The sequence below is a fragment of the Elephantulus edwardii genome, unplaced genomic scaffold (assembly GCF_000299155.1).
Source record: "Elephantulus edwardii isolate Elephantulus edwardi_28Jun2011 unplaced genomic scaffold, EleEdw1.0 scaffold00002, whole genome shotgun sequence".
Classification (NCBI taxonomy): Eukaryota; Metazoa; Chordata; class Mammalia; order Macroscelidea; family Macroscelididae; genus Elephantulus; species Elephantulus edwardii.
This window is the reverse complement of record NW_006399752.1, coordinates 47,158,522-47,174,708: the sequence shown is the minus strand read 5'-3', so window position 1 is coordinate 47,174,708 and position 16,187 is coordinate 47,158,522.

Sequence of the window (16,187 nt, the reverse complement as noted above, 5' to 3'; positions counted from 1 at the left end):
GCGGCGCGGGGCGCTCGGGCTGCGCGCTCCCCTCGGACAGGGCGGGCGACAGGAGTGACCGTGTCCTCGCCTAGCCACCAGGGCCCGGAGTGACCCTCGGCGAGCCCAGCCTCCGCGCCTGGCGGATTTTGCCTGGGAAGCGCCAGAGTGTCCCTGGGGATCCAGGCACCCCCCTGGGGCTGTTACGTCTAGGAGAATCAACTCTTAAGATACAAATTCCCCCCCCTTGCTTCGTATTTTTGTCATTTTTTCCACCAAGTTCTGTGGACCACTCTGATGAGATCTGATTAGCATGTCCATTTTCCTATAGCTGACCTTCCAGCAGATTATCAGAGGCTGTAAATCAAAGGACCAAATTACCCAGCTTTGTTCCTGGGACTGGAGCTCTGGTGGTTTAGTGGGGTAAGGAGTTGCTTTGTCCACCCTAAGTCAGGAGGTTCGAAACCACTAGTTACTCTGAGGGAGAAAAATGGGCAATATCCAAAGACTAATGAAGAATTGGTAGGGAAATGACATAATGTGTATGAATTTAAGAGGCTACTATGCATTGACTGTGTAGATTGCCTTTGGTAGGATTATCATTTTCACAATATTGAAAGTGAATATTGTCTTCCTATCCATGAGCAAGGGATATTCTTCCATTTCTCCAGGTATCTTTTTGTTTCTTGTAGTAATGTTTTGTAATTTTCTTTGAATAAGCCTGGTTAGATTTACTCCCAAGTAAGTTACAAAAAAATATGCTAAAGACGTGTAAGAAGCAAGGGGGGAGGGAGGATAAGGAAGGAATCTTCTCACATATGTTAAGTGTGTTATCAGGAGGAAATCAGGAAAAGAAGAGTGTCATTTAAAACGAGGAAGACACTCAACTATGTGGATTGACACAGTGACTGGGCCAAGGGTTTAAAGAGCGGTGATGATGAGGATGGGGCAAGATGGTGCAGAGTTTTGTTGTCCTCTAAGCAGCGTTGCTTTGCGTCAGAATCAACTCAGCAGCATCTTACAACAACAACAACAACAGAATGAGTTGCACACAGAACTCAACTACTGGTCTAGCCCTGTCTGGAAAAAAAAAAGGAGATCAAAGAAAAGCAAAGATTATACACAGAGGAAATGAGTCCAAAGGATTGATGAACCCAGAGAACCTCAAGCTCCATGACTGTCAGAACATAGGAATTAGATAATGCTCAGTTATCATTATGAAAAGAAGTATTTCCTGCCAAAGGGATCATAGTAGAAGGCTGGGGATAATGTGGGCAGAAAATTATGGGACAAAATTAAAAGACACAAAATCTATCAGACTTAATGAATCTTTCAGTGAATGGTGGAACCCCAAAGACTATAACCCTATATCATTCTTCAAACCAGGAACAAAATTCACAGCTTTGGGGCACCTTTCAGCTGAACAACAGACAGTCCTATATGATGAAAAAGAGCACTCCTGAATATAACCAACCACGTAAAATCAGCAGCATTTGTCCAGAGAGAAAGCTCAGGGGCAGAAAAGAGTAGGATAGATGGAAAGGAAGAAATGGAAGAGTGTGGTTACATTGTATGTATTGTAATGTCATTTTAAAAAAGTATGTGAATGGTTGAATGGAAAACCAATTAGCTTTGTAAAAACTTTCACTCAGGACAATGTGCAACAATGAATTAATTTTTTTAAAGAGAAACAACTGGGGTGGCTAAGGAGAAAAATGTGTAAAAATGAGTGAATGGAAATCCAAGTTTTCTGTGAAATTTTATTAAAATTACAATAAAAATTCTTTTTAAAACCCCAAACAACTTTCACTCATATAAAAATAAAATTTTTTTAATTTTATTTTTGGTTATTTTTTGTGTGTACCATGAAATTGGATCTGACTGGTACAGGAGCAGATTGGTTCCTCCTTCTCCAGCAAAGCATCTGGCGGATTTGAACCACATATCTCTGGGATTGCAGTGCAGCTTCTTGCCACTAGGCCACCAGAGCTCCATAAAGTAAAAAAAATTTTTTTTAAATGATGAAATAACATCTCAGGTCCTCCTATTTCCAAATAAGGTCCTGCTTCAATGGTGGTTTGCTTTCTATTCATTTTTATCCTGTTTCAAACATCACTAATAAACTCTTAAGGACTTATCTTTTTAAAACTGTAGTATTTAAATAACTATATTTGACATTTCAGCACTATAATGAGATATTATGTTTTTTATATAACTATCACCATTATCCATTTCAATAGATTCCCCATCACCCTTAAAAGAAACTCAATATCCCGTCAGCATTGAGCCTTCTTTCTTCCCCCCACCTTCAGGTAGCTACTAATAAATTTTGGTTTATATATCTATTTCCAGTCTGTATTTTAAATAAGTAGTGTCATGCAATATTTGTCTTTTTGTTTTCTGACTTATTTCACTCCACATACTGAACTTCAAAATTCACTCATGTGATATTCATACATCATAAACTTAATGTCTTTTTGTGGCTAAAACTTATTCCATTGTCTGTATAGCGCATTTCAGAGAGCTCTGGTGAAATAACTCCATTTTAGGGAACTCTGATGATATAAAAGTAATTTTAGGGAGCTCTAATTTATAGAGATTTGTGAGATTAGCCCCAAATTTGCCTGTTTCTTTCCGTTTGATGAACAGCACTCTCTTCTCCTGACATTTACAGCCGCACAAACATGATGTATGGTTGCTATGAGTGGGAACCGACCTGTAGCAGTGAGTGAGTGGCCACATCTGACTTACCTGTTTATCTTTTGGTGGACATTTAGGTTGTCTCTGTTTTGGGGTTTTGTTTGTTTGTTTTTTATTATTATTGTTATTGTGGATAGTACTGCAATAAGCATTGGCTTAGGTCCAAAGTGAAACATTCTGCTCCTGCAGATTATTTCCTGGTGAAAGTGAGCTCTGCCCTTCACAATTCACTTTCCTCCCCTTTCAAGTCTAGTGAAATGTATAACCAGCCACATCCTAGAGAAATCCCTTTCTATTTAAAAGAACTGTGATGGGTCTAAGGAATGTTGCATTCCACCTCTCATTCTCTTACAAATATTTGCTTTATCACATTATGGGGGATTGTTACTTAGCTTCCATCTTATGCCATTACATGCATGTATTTGGGGGAAACACAGTTCAATCCATTGTGATTTACATTGCTAATTGAAAGGTCAGTGGTTCAAATCCACCAACCACTCCTCCAAGTCTTTTCCTGTAAATATTTATACTCACAAAAACAGAGTCTCCATGATTCAGAATCGATTTGAATAAAGAGGGTTTGGGTTTTGATATGCTAATTCAGTGTTGAATATTTTTTTTTAATCCCCAAACTGCCTTACACAGTAGCTGTACATCTTACAACCTTAATTGCAATGAATGAGTTCTAAATCGTTCATGTCCTGGACAACACCCATTGTCTTCCGTTTTGTCAGTCTTAAACACCTTAATTGCTAACTGCTACTGAATTGTCAATATATGTGCACTCAAAAAACTCAAACACATTACCATGGTGTTGGCACAGACATATAGCTGATGTTCCAGAGTGGTTTAGGGATGATATAAATCCCACAGGAGGGGACTCTTTATCCTTCTCCCTCGGAGCTGCTAATGGATTTGAACCACCAGAGAGGAGTGGCCTTTGGGTTAGCTGCACAATTCCCTGAGGAAGGCTCCAGAGCTTCCCACATTATATGTACATGATAGAAGAAAATATTGTCTTGTCCTGTGCCATCTCCTTGATCTTTGATCTATTTGAGCTTCTTGTTGTTGTCTATTTACAACCGTATTAATGAGTGAGAAAATATCTCATTGGTTTTGATTTGCTTGCTGAAAGTACAGACAGCTTGAAGCACTTGCTGCAGACGATCAGAGATTTCAATATGGATTGCATCTCATCACCAAGAGAAAAAGAAATTCTCACCACTGGAATGATAGGCAACATAGTAATAGATGGAGAAAAGATTGACACTGTTAAAGACTTGCTCTTACTTGGATCCATAGTCAACCCTCTTGGTACCAGCACTTGGGAGATCAGGAGACATATTGCACTGGGAAAGCCTTCAGTCAGGGACCTCTCCAAAATTATTGAGTAGTGCTGATGCCAGTTTGAGGACTAAGGTGCGCCTGATTCAGGCCAGGATCTTTTTAATTACTTGTTATGCTGCTGAGAGCTGGGCAATGAATAAGGGTGGAAGAAGAATTGATGCCCTTGAGCTGTGGTGTTGGAGAAGAGCACTGAATAACCTACAGATTACCAGAAGAACAAACAGGTATATCTTGGAGAAGGTACATAGTGCTCCTTGGAGGCAAAAATGATAAAGATTTTTCTCATATACCTTGGTAGCAGCAGTGGCATCCACTTCCAAAAAAGCTTCACTCTGAAAATTCTACGAACTTAAAGAAAAGATGAAAGTTTTATGTTCAAGACTTTTGTTCAGAGGGTCGCTTTTGTTCATATGAGTCATCTACAACTCTAAGACACTTAACAACAACAACTTTGGGCATATTGTTAGGAGGTTATTCCTTGGAGAGGGCATGCTTGGAAAGATGGAGAGTTGATGAAAGAAAGAAGACCCTCAACTAGATAGATTGGCACAGTGACTGCAGCAATGGGATCACTTATGTCAGAGATTGTGAGTATGGCACAGAATAGGATGTTCTTGTTATGTGCCGTCGATTCATTTGCTACTCATAGCGACCCTGTAGTTGATAGCCAGTCTCTAACTCCTCAAGATATGGGCTACCAACTTGTGATGAAAAGAGTCCTTTTTCAGAGGCATTTAGTCTACAGTAATGATAATGGATTATTTTGGGAAAACACAGTGATAATAGTGACACAACATGAAAAACATGAGGTACTGAATTTATACAATTACATAGAAACAATTACTCCAAAAAACTAATGTTCATAAGAACCTCCACTTCAATGACCCTGAGGCCAGAAGGACTAGATGGCACTTGGCCCTCAGTGCTGACCCCGCTGAGATTATAGTATAAGATCCTGAACCCATCAAGGGGAAATGTGAAACATAACTAAATAAGGCCAAGCTGACTGGTGAGATCCCCGAGGTTATGGATCTTAGTTATTCTTCCAATCTAAAATAAAACTCACCCTTGGTGAGCTCTAGTGTCAAGAAGCTGCACAGCAATCCCAGAAAAGAGTGGTTCAAATCTAACAGGTGCTCTGCTGGAGAAGGAGGAACAATCTCCTCCTGTACCAGTCAGATTTGATTTGATGGTACACACATAAAAAATAATAAAAAGTTAAATTTTAAAAAACTTCACCCTCAAGGCTCAATGTTCAGCCAAACAAGAAGAATTTAAAGTAATCCATAACACCAGGGAGGCACTCCCCCCACTCAGAGTGGCCAGCCATAAAAGGTCAAAAGAGCAGCATTTGCCTGAAGATAAAGCCCAAAAGGCAAGAGAGGATAGATTCTAAGGATTACAGAGGGCATGTGGGGGAAATGGGATTATTACATTGTGGATAGTGTAAATAATGTCATAAAACAAAATGTATAATGTACAGAACAAAAGCCAATTAGCTTTGCAAATTTTCACTCAAATTATGGGTGGGGAGGGAAGGACTGAGAAAAAACAAACAAAAGAGTGGGATAATTTGGCAGACTCTACCACAAAGGCTGAAAGTAGAAATCAAATCTACTGTAAGCATCTATCAGGAAAATCAAGAAATATAAGTTAGGAAAAGCCTGTGTGAGCTTCATAACATTACCAAAGGTTTCAGACAGCTTCAAGTTTGTTATCCCCAAAATGAACATAGTCTGTGTCCTAATTTTTAAGATGGTGATTGTTACATGCCGTCAAGTTGGAATCAACTCATAGATGATCCTCTAATGGCTTTTCTTCCTAAACAACATGCCTTTGGAAACTCTATGAACTGTGCTAAATGTTGACAGGTGTAGAGGGGGGGGGCTTCAGGCCTTTTGTTCATAGGGTTGTTATGAGTCATGCTCGACTAGAAGGCAAACAACAACAACAAATCTCATTTGAGGAGATTGCCCATCTTTCTCCCTTGGAGCAGATGGTGGATTCAAACAGCTGTGCTTTGAGTTTGCAGTAGAACTCCTTATCCACTAGGGCCATCGGAGTTTAGAAATACATCATGAGCAGAAGTAGGGAAAGTGCCCCACTGTGCAGCTAATTTTTGAATCAGGGTAACACGAGTCTGAACAAAACAGGTTGAATTTATGGCACCTGATACAAACGGGGGAAGAAATATCAAGATTTGAGCAGTGAGTCTGAGACCATTGAAAGGCTTATGAGGGATACGAGGACAACAAAATTCCTGTGTAGGATTCCCAAAGACATTTGTTCTTGGGGTCCCCCCACTTTAGTCTTTATTTGTCCAACTTTCAAATGCATGTTGTTCTTGGTTTTTTAAGTAAGAATATATTTGCTGATTCACTAGTGAGTTCCTTGAAATATCCCAGGGAGAAAAGAGAAGAACATTGTTAATTATTTAAATTTAAGAAGTTGAGTTTAGAAAAGATTTCGTATTTTGCTGTAATACCTTTTTGGTTCATTAATTACTGGGTATGTATAATTTTATGAGATGTAGGTTGTAGAAGAATACAAAATAGATTTTTTTTTTCTGTTGTCTCAATTTTCAGCACAATGTCTGTGGATCCTGTGATAAATATTCAACCACTCAGACTAGTAACAGATTTAAATAATTTAGTTTTCCATGATTACATTTTCCATTACGGTTTTTAATGACCCAAGGGTGGAGTGTGAAGCGAAAACATTCTTAATTAAACCACCCTCACCTGACAACTCAAGACCAAAAGAAACAGCTACAGGCATCAAAGTGGCTAGAGAATGAACCATACCCAAATCTGAGAGAAGAGAAATAAGAATCTCATCAGTTCTTAGCCCTACGACTTTACATTGCAATCCATTGTTATTATTAATTGTCACATCAGATGCTTAATTAGACTATTACTGCTCTAGGAGATCCACCATCTCTGTGCTTTGAAGTGATGCAAATGCAAGTGTAACGAACAGAGAAACAAAGAAAATTTCTATACGTCCACCAGTGGGTATATGCCAGGCATTTGAAATATATGCTACACTAAGAACAATGTCTGAACTTTTCCATGCAACATACTCATTGCGATCAAGTTGGAACCAATTCATAGCTGACTCTCAGGTTTTGAGAGCCTGCAAATTGCACAAGAGGAAATTGCTTATCTTTCCCTATGGAACCATTTATGGTTTCAAACTATCAATAAGATGCTACATTTGGGTTAGCAGCATAACTCCCTACAGATTATGCCACCAGAACTCACCTAAAGATTCCTAAAACTCAAGCACATGACTTGCAGAAGAAGCATTTATGTTAGAATTATACTAGAGGTCTATGAAAGAAATATAAGACTAAGCATATAAACATATTATTCACACATGAAATCCAACCAATTTATGTTGTTGTTAAGTGCCATCGAGTCTAGCACTACTCATAGCGACCCTGTGAACAAAAGTTCTGAACCCTGTTTTATAACTGTCATCATTTCTCTAATGTTCAAAGAGTTTCTAAAGGCATGTTGTTTTGGAAGTGGATACCAATCCTTATTCCAAGCCTGTCTTAATCTGGGAACTCCACCAAACACTGTCCAACAGGTGTAACAATTACAGCTTTTGACACACCAGTGGTAGAGCATTCAGTATCACAGCAACCCCAAGTTACCTCAGTACAGCAGACTGACTACTAGGGATGAACCACTTAGGAGAAGGTTCTTCCCGAAGTTGAGTGTAAACAATTTGGTGGGTTTTTATTTTGTTCACAATCATGTGTGAGCTGATTTGCTTTACTGGATTTAGCTAACACAGCTGTGGGCTGGAAGCCTCTTATTTAAATCAATCAGGACCTGGTAAGTGGGCCTTTGTATTTAAAAGTCAGTTGGGACCCAGGGCTTATGGCCCTTGGGCCTGGTGTTAATTGTGTTTTGGAAGAACCAACTTACACATAATAATATTTTGATCAGGTAAAAATAAACCTTTATTTATTTTATGTTACAAAGTATAACATCCTACTGACTCACTGCTGATTCTGACTTGTAGTGACTGCACACCCATTTCCAAGGCTGTAAATCTTCTGGGAAGCTGACTTTTATTCCCTCTTGTTGTTAGATGTTGTAGAGACAAAACCAATTTTGAGCTGATCGTCCAGCTGGTTTTCAGATGCTGTAATTTCCTGGGAAGAGATTGTTCATCTTTCTCCCACAGAACAGCTGTGAATTCAAGCTGCCTGCCTGATATTTCTCTTTTTATCATGTTATTGATAAGTGCTGTCAAGACAAGCATGACTCAAAGTGACCCTGTCAAGATCAGATCTGAATCCTGTCTTACCCTGTGGCATCCTCACCCTCTCTGACACACATCAGCTCATTGCTTCAGTCACTGTGTCAATCCATCTCAAGGCTCTTTCTCTCTTTCACTGACCCTCTACCTTTTGAAGTAAAATTCTTTTAAAAAGAATATCTTGTTCTAACTTGTCTAAAGTATGAGAGACGAACTTTTCCATCTTTGCCTTCAGGATCCCTCTGGCTGCACCTTTTCCAAAACATACAGTTCTTTTGGCTGTCTATTGTTTATTCAGCACTCTTCTTCAACACCACAACTCAAAGGCATCAATTCTTCTTCTGTAATCCTTATTCATTGTCCAGCTCTCAGATGCAAAGCAAGTAATTGAAAAAACAAAACAAAACATGGCCCGAATCATGTGCACTTTAGTTTTTAGACCGACATCATTGTTCTTCGGTATTTTGGAGAGGTACCTGACAATGGACTTGCCCAAAGCAATGTATCTCACTAACTTCTGATTGCTGGTACCAAAGGTGTTGATTGTAGATCCAAGCAAGACAAAATCATTAATAATTTCAATCCTTTCTCCATCAATCATGATGTTGCCCCCTGGCCCAATGGTAGGACTACCTGTCTTTTTCCCTCTCAGAGAGAGGTTGTGAATTTGAAGTGTGAAAGATTCAAAGTCTTTTGGTTAGGAGCATGGCATGTTACAGACTCTGCCACAGATTACACATGCTACCAGAGCTGTGTAAGTGCAACCTAGTGCCTTGTGTTACAGTTGCTCCATTATGAAATATGTTCCATACATATTTGTCGGGGATTAAGTAGAAAAGAATATTGGTGTGGCCACAGTAGAATTCTTCTTATCTTTATCTGGAATATTTGAAAATCCTGACTATTCCTGATCGCTAATATTGTGTGTTACATTGCATGTCTTACCCGTTGGGTTGCTAACTGAACGGTTTGCATCTCAAGTCCACCTGCTTTCCTTTGAGATAAGGATGAGGCAGTCTCCCCATGTAAAGAAAAGATTTGCCTTGAATCTTCACTGACTTCATGGCAGTGAGTGGGTGAGTAACATTCCATCACTCAGGGCTTCTTTGGTTGATTATGACAAACCCACACAGAAAGGAGGGAGAAAAAGGAATCTTATTACATGAAGACTGAAAAATTCTAGAAATTCCTCAAAATGGTTGGATCCTAGTACAGAAGTGATGCTATCAGACCCAGGCTATCAGAATGAACTCAGTTCTGCTTTCTTTCCCCATCCTGCAGCCCCTTCTCTCTACATCCTCATCCTCACAAACTCTTCTGCCATTGCTCAGTTCTGGGCTTGTTGTTGCTGTATGCCATCAAATCACAACCAACTCATAGCTGACTCTCCAGTCGGTTTTCAGAGGCTGTAAATCACAGGGGAGGAGATTGCCCAACTTTCTCCCAAGGAGCAGCTAGTATGTTTGAACCATGTGCTTTCTGGTCATCAGCACAATTCCTTGCCACTAGGCTGCTAGAGCTCTGCCTGAAAAAAGTTACGTATTTGATTCTATCAGTTCTCCATTGTAAGAAACCTTTCTAGAAGCAATTTAACAGTAGGCATGTTGAGTCTTGAAATGTTCTTGTCCTTTGACTCACTGATTTCTCATCTAGTTACCTGTCATGATGTGATAATTTTAAAAAATGCAGATTAAGATTTGTGCATCAGACTGTTTATCATGGTAACTAATTCAGAAAAATAAGGATATGGAGACATGCAACCATGTTGCTGTTAGATGCCACTGGATCAACTCCAACTCATAGAGAGCCTATATACAGGAGATCAAAACCCTATCTAGTCCTTTACTGAATCTATTTGAGTTTATTCAATGTACTTCAGCCATAAGGGAAGCTTTAAATAAAATGATTCAGTCACTGTGACAGAATAATTATAAAACCATTGAGAATTAGGTTTTCAAATACATTTTTTGGCAACTTTGGAAATTTCCTATAATAGAATGCAATTTTTTAAGGCAGCATATGAAACTCAATGTACAAAGTGAGTTCAATTACAAACTATATTGAAGACTGAAGTGAAGAGGAAGTACCTGAAAGTTAAGCTCTGTTCCATTATGTACGGGTGTTTTAGTACTTTCCTTGGGATGTTGTCTTAAAATGTACACACAATGAGATGGGAAATTTTTCTTTCTCAGAATTCCTCATGGGAAGGGAATTACATTTGTTTGGGAAAGGGGAAAACTACCTTAATGGTTGTTTGGCACAGAAAATGAGATCCCCAAGGAGCGTGACTGTGGGCAGAAGCGTTCTGCATGAGGAATGAGGAAAGACATTTTTCTCCAGGAAGATGAGGGAGGAATGAACTCAGAGACATGGCAAAAGTTCAAATTCTGCTATTTGACTTTCTCCACAGCACAAAAATCTTCAAGTGTCTAAACTCGTGAGCTATTGTGGTGGCGGCAGGGGTACGTGTGTGTTGTGAGGCAGTTGGAAAAATGGGTCTCCCATGTGAACTGACATAGAAGTGAGTAAGCTTCAGCATGAAGATAATTTTCAAGTTGTCAGAGAAGGGGATTTAAATAGGTGAATAATTTAAGGTTCAAGGCGTGTTAAACTTTCCAAATGATAAGGAAACCCCAACCAGCATTTGGATTAAACACATTGAAGCTCCGCCTCACTTACTTTGGGCATGTGGCCAGGAGAGATCATCGTGGAGAAGGACATCGTGCTTGGAAGGCTGAACGGACAACGCGGGAGAGGGACACCCTGGATGAGATGGATTGATACAGTAACTGGAGCGATGGGGGTTGGTGTGTCAGAATTAGTGAGACTGGTTCAGGACAGGGAAGGGTTCAGAGCCGCTGTACATAGCAGGCGATTCAACGGCACATAACAGCAGTAATATACTATGACAGGTTTGGAAGCAGGAGTGGCATCCTCTTCCTCAAGGACTTGCATCTGGAAACTCTGAACTTTGATAAATGTCGAGAGTTGTAGAGGGACTTCAGGCTTTTTGTTCATAGGGTCCCTATGAGTAGAGCTCAACTCTAAGGCAATCAACAACAAAACAATGTTTTAATTTTCCATTTACTTGGATATACAATCAATATCTATAGAAGGAGCAGTCAGGAAATCAAATAACATGTTGCATTAGACAAACCTGCTGTTGTGGATCTTTTAGAAGTGCTCATGACCATGGATGTCAGTTTAAAGCTAAAGTGTACCTTACCCAAGCCATGGTACTTTGAATTGCTTTCTAGGTAGACAAAAGTTGGACAATGAATAGGAAGACTAGAGAGGAATTGATAACTTTGAACTATGGTGTTAGCAAAGAGCATTGACTATACCACGGATGGCCAAAAGAAGAAACAAGTATCCTGGAAGAACTGCAGTTCAAGTGCTCCTTAAAAGCAAAAGATAACGAGACTGTATCTTTGGGTAAGTTATGAGGAGGGCCTAGTCACGGGTTAGAAAGGTGGAGGACCAATGAAAAAGAGGGACACCCACAATATGATGGATTGGCATAGTGCCTGTTTGAGTATGGCAGAGATTGTGAGGATGCAGTGGGACCGAGCAACATTTTCATCTGTTGAACATAGGATTGCTATGCGATGGAGCCAACATGGCAGCACCTCCTAACAACAACATTGCTTTTATGATGAGGGAAAAGTAACACAAATTATTTTTTTTTAATTTTACAAATATTTTTTAAAAAATTATTATTAATTTCAATGAAAATTTACAGACTTTGGATTTCCATTCATTCATTGTTGTACTTTTCTCCCCTCCCAACCCTCCCCCCTAGTACACTACCCTCTTGGAAAAGTAAAAGAAAAATTCTTTCATTGTTTTACAAACCCTCCCCCAGGTCTACTCCACTATGCAGGCTTTGTTCTGGACTCCCGTCATGACAAAAATACCTAATCACATATCCTTTTTAAACAGTTCTCGTCCTCATCTGTTTCAATGCAGTATACATTGTTGAACCCATCTTTCTCAGTCTCACCCCAGCCCCGAGGTCAGTCCTGTTTTACAACAGTGGCACCATGCAGTAGTTTTCCTTTTGTGACTGAGATACTTCACTTAGCATAATGCCCTCCAGGGTCACCCATTTTGAATAATATTGCATGAGTTCCTTGTTTTTCAATGCAGCATAGTATTCCATTGTGTGACTGTACCACAGCTTCTCTATCCATTCATTTGTTGATGGGCACTTAGGTTGCTTCCAACTCCTTGCTATTGTGAGCAAAGCTGCAATAAACATGGGTGTGCATATTTTACAAATAATTTTTAAAAAACATTAGAGAATCAAGTAGATTCTGATTCATGGCCTTCACACATGTATCAGAAGATAGCTGTGCTTCATCATGTTCAGTGACTAGATCACCAAGCCTTTCTTCCAAGGCTACTCTAAGTGACCCTCCAACCTCCAGTTTTTCAATTAGCCATGGAGCACGTTAGCTATTTGCACCACTCAGGGATTCCATCAAGCATGGGAGGTAGTTTCTAAATAACTACAGGACAGAAGACATACAAACTTTCACGGTGACATACACAATCTCCATCTTGTTTTTCCAGAATCACCTCCAGACAGTTCCTCCTCAGCTTAACTTCCCTTATGTGCAATTATACTATATTACTGGTCATTCCTAAAATTAGCAAGACCTTTTCAGAACTCCATGAGGATACACATATTGTCCATTTGACGACTTACATGTGGTCTCATGACCTCAACTATCTACTGTTAGCCTGGCACACTCCTAGTGATTCTTTGAGGGCCAACTCAAATCTACTGTCTATTCTTTGTCGGTCATTAGGTTGTCAGAGATGATGAAGATGGCACAGTATAGGACAGGGTTTGGATCCACTGTTCATAGAGTTGCTATGAGTCATAGTCAACTTAATGGCAGTTAAAAACAACAACAGGCAGGCATATCCAACTATATAAGGGGATGCATGCAGAATTTGTACTTTGTAATATTCCATCCTCATAAAAACCCACTGCTATGAGTTTGTTCTGACTCCTAACTGCCCCCATGATGTTTCTCAAGGTTTATAGAAGCAGATTGCCTCATCCTTTTCCTGTGTGACTTGTAGATTCGAACCTCTAATCTTTCAGCAGCACTCCTTTTGGAATAAATCCACATAAATAAGGTGGAATTTATTTATCCAGTTTTTCTCCAACTCTTCTATTCTGTTGGTTAAATCCCACCTCATGCGGATTTGCAGTTAATGCCTCAACACTTTCAGGTTGCATCATCCAGCTGCTTCTTTGGCTTCTCAAGATGCCGAATTCTCAAGTACAGTGAAGGGTCTGAGATTTTACTCCCCTTAAAAGCTAACATGTTAGCCTGCTACTTGTTACCAGGATAAGATTTGAGTCTCCTGGCTCAGAGACAAAGGACTTCATCATTCATGGCAATATCAACAATAGGAAGTCAGCATTCGCACCATTTCTGCAAGCCCTACTTTGCCTAAGCAAATTCAAAGAAGGCTAGGTAATATCAACACACATGATGAGTTGCTTTACAGAGCTTAGAGAACCAACCAAGCTTAGAGAACTACATTTTTTAATAATGGATAGAAGATGGCCTGACTTTTGCCCTGGAGAGAAATATTATCTTGTGGCTGTTGTTAACTGCTGTTGAGTTGTTTCTAACTCATGACAACCCCATATGTACAGAATACAATTGCTCTGTAAGGCTCTCAGAGAGCTGACCTTTTAGAAACAGATTCTAGGTCTTTTTTTTTTTAAGTGCCTCTGGATAAGTTCAAACTCTCAACTCTTTAGTTAGATGAGTGCATTTAAATATTTGCACCACTTAAGGGCTCAAATCAGTTGCAATCAAATGGATTTTGGTTCACAGTTACTCTGTTATGGTGCTGTTGGTGTACCATCGAGTCAGAACCAACCCATAGCTGACCCTCCAGTGGGTTTTCAGAGGCAGTAAATACCAGGGGAAGATACTGTCCGTCCTACTCCTGCAGAACAGCTGACGTATTTGAACCAAGTACCTTCAGAATTGCAGTGCAGATTCTTACCACCAGGCCACCAGAGGACCCCATTAAACCCATCCTTTTCTCCAAAGGGAGATATGGTCTGGATCTTCCAAGGTTGTTTATTACAAATGTTTTTAAAAGACAATCTGAAACATAGGAGTCAAGTGCTGCTGTTTGCAAGACATGCAGAAATGCGAGAGACCCGTGAAGAATTATCTCGAAACACAAATTCCACGTGCTGCAGTGTTTATTGTACAATTAGAAACATTACCAAACAGTGACAAAGCTGTCGCTGCTAAGTTGATTCTGACTCAGAGCGACCCTGTAAAATAGAATAAAACTTTCCCACAGGCTTTCCACGCCTGTAATCTTGACAGAAATAGAGTGCCTCATCCTTTATCTGTAGAGCAGCTAGTGGATTTGAACTGCTGACTTTTCAGTAAGTTCAGCCAAGCACTTAATCACCATGCCTCCTAACATGTGACAAAAACTCAAACTCAGTACTGTCAAGTTGATTCCAAATTACAGTGACTTTCTGTTGGGTTTCTGTGTGTCTTCAAGCAAGGAGACGACTGCTCATCTTCCTCTAGGAAGCTGGTGATGTATGGTGTGCACCTTGTGTTGCTCTGCAGAAAAAGTTGAGTGGTCTCCTCCCTATAAGATGTACGTCCTTAGAAACCTGAGAGAGAGAGGGTCACCGGAAGTTGAAGTTGACTCCATGGCAATTATAGAATTTATTTTTGCAATAAAAGGAATATTGAATGAATCAGGTAATGTGGCACAACAGTCAATGATATAAATACTTAACAAAAGAAGTAGATCTTGACATCAATCTAATAAAGGAAAACGTGAGAAATCTTTGCTCCGCGAACTTGTAACAGAACACAATTCAGGGTCATAAATAACTCTGCTCAAATAGTGTCATAACATTCAAAGATATGGTAACTGGGGATGCTTGCATAAATCCAGCAAGATGTAATTATATCGTGTAGTAGTGATTATTCTGTAATTATTTCAGACGTGTTTTAAGGTGCTTCATGTCTCTAGTTCCTTCAAGTATATCACTGAAAATTCTTCTGTTCTAAAGCATGCCACAGAAACAGAAAGGTTAAGAACCACCACCGTAATGATTCCTAAACATAAATGAGCGCCCACGTGTGAATCATGGGCTTGGCACTATGGGGGAGGGATCATGAGGAATGAGCACACAGACTGCGCGCTGAAGGATTCATGCTCCGATGAGGGAAATTAGGTCCAGAAGGAAATGAATTTTTTATAAAAAAGTGGAAAAAGCATCAACAGGCAAAATAGATATGTTATTGTTGTATTTATATACCACCAAGTTGGAACTGACTGATGATTGACCCTTCAGTGAATTTTCAGGGACAGTTAATCACATGATAGGAGATTATCCATCTTTCTCCTGCCGAGCAGCTGGTGGATTTGAGTTGTGTGCCTTTGGGTTGGCAATGCAACTCCTTACTTACCACTAGGCTACCAGAGCTCCTAATGATATATAGAGATAAGTATAGATAGAGATAGAGAAGGTAGAGATAGATAGATAGATAGATAGATAGATAGACAGAAGAAAAATGAGTAATATCTGCCTGTGCTATTAATTGCCTCTGTAAACCCACTGGAGGTTAACTATGAGTTGGTGCTGACTCTATGGTTGTTGTTGTTGTTGTTATGTGCCGTCCAGTCATTTGTGACTCATAGCAACCCTATGTACAACAGCCCTAAACCCTGCTTTGTCCTGTGCCAATCGCATTGCCTCTGACACACCCATCCCCATTACCCCAGTCACTGAATCAATCCACCTCCTGCGCTGTTCCTCCACCCTCCCAAGCATGATGTCCCTCTCCAAGGACCTGTCCCTCCTTACAACA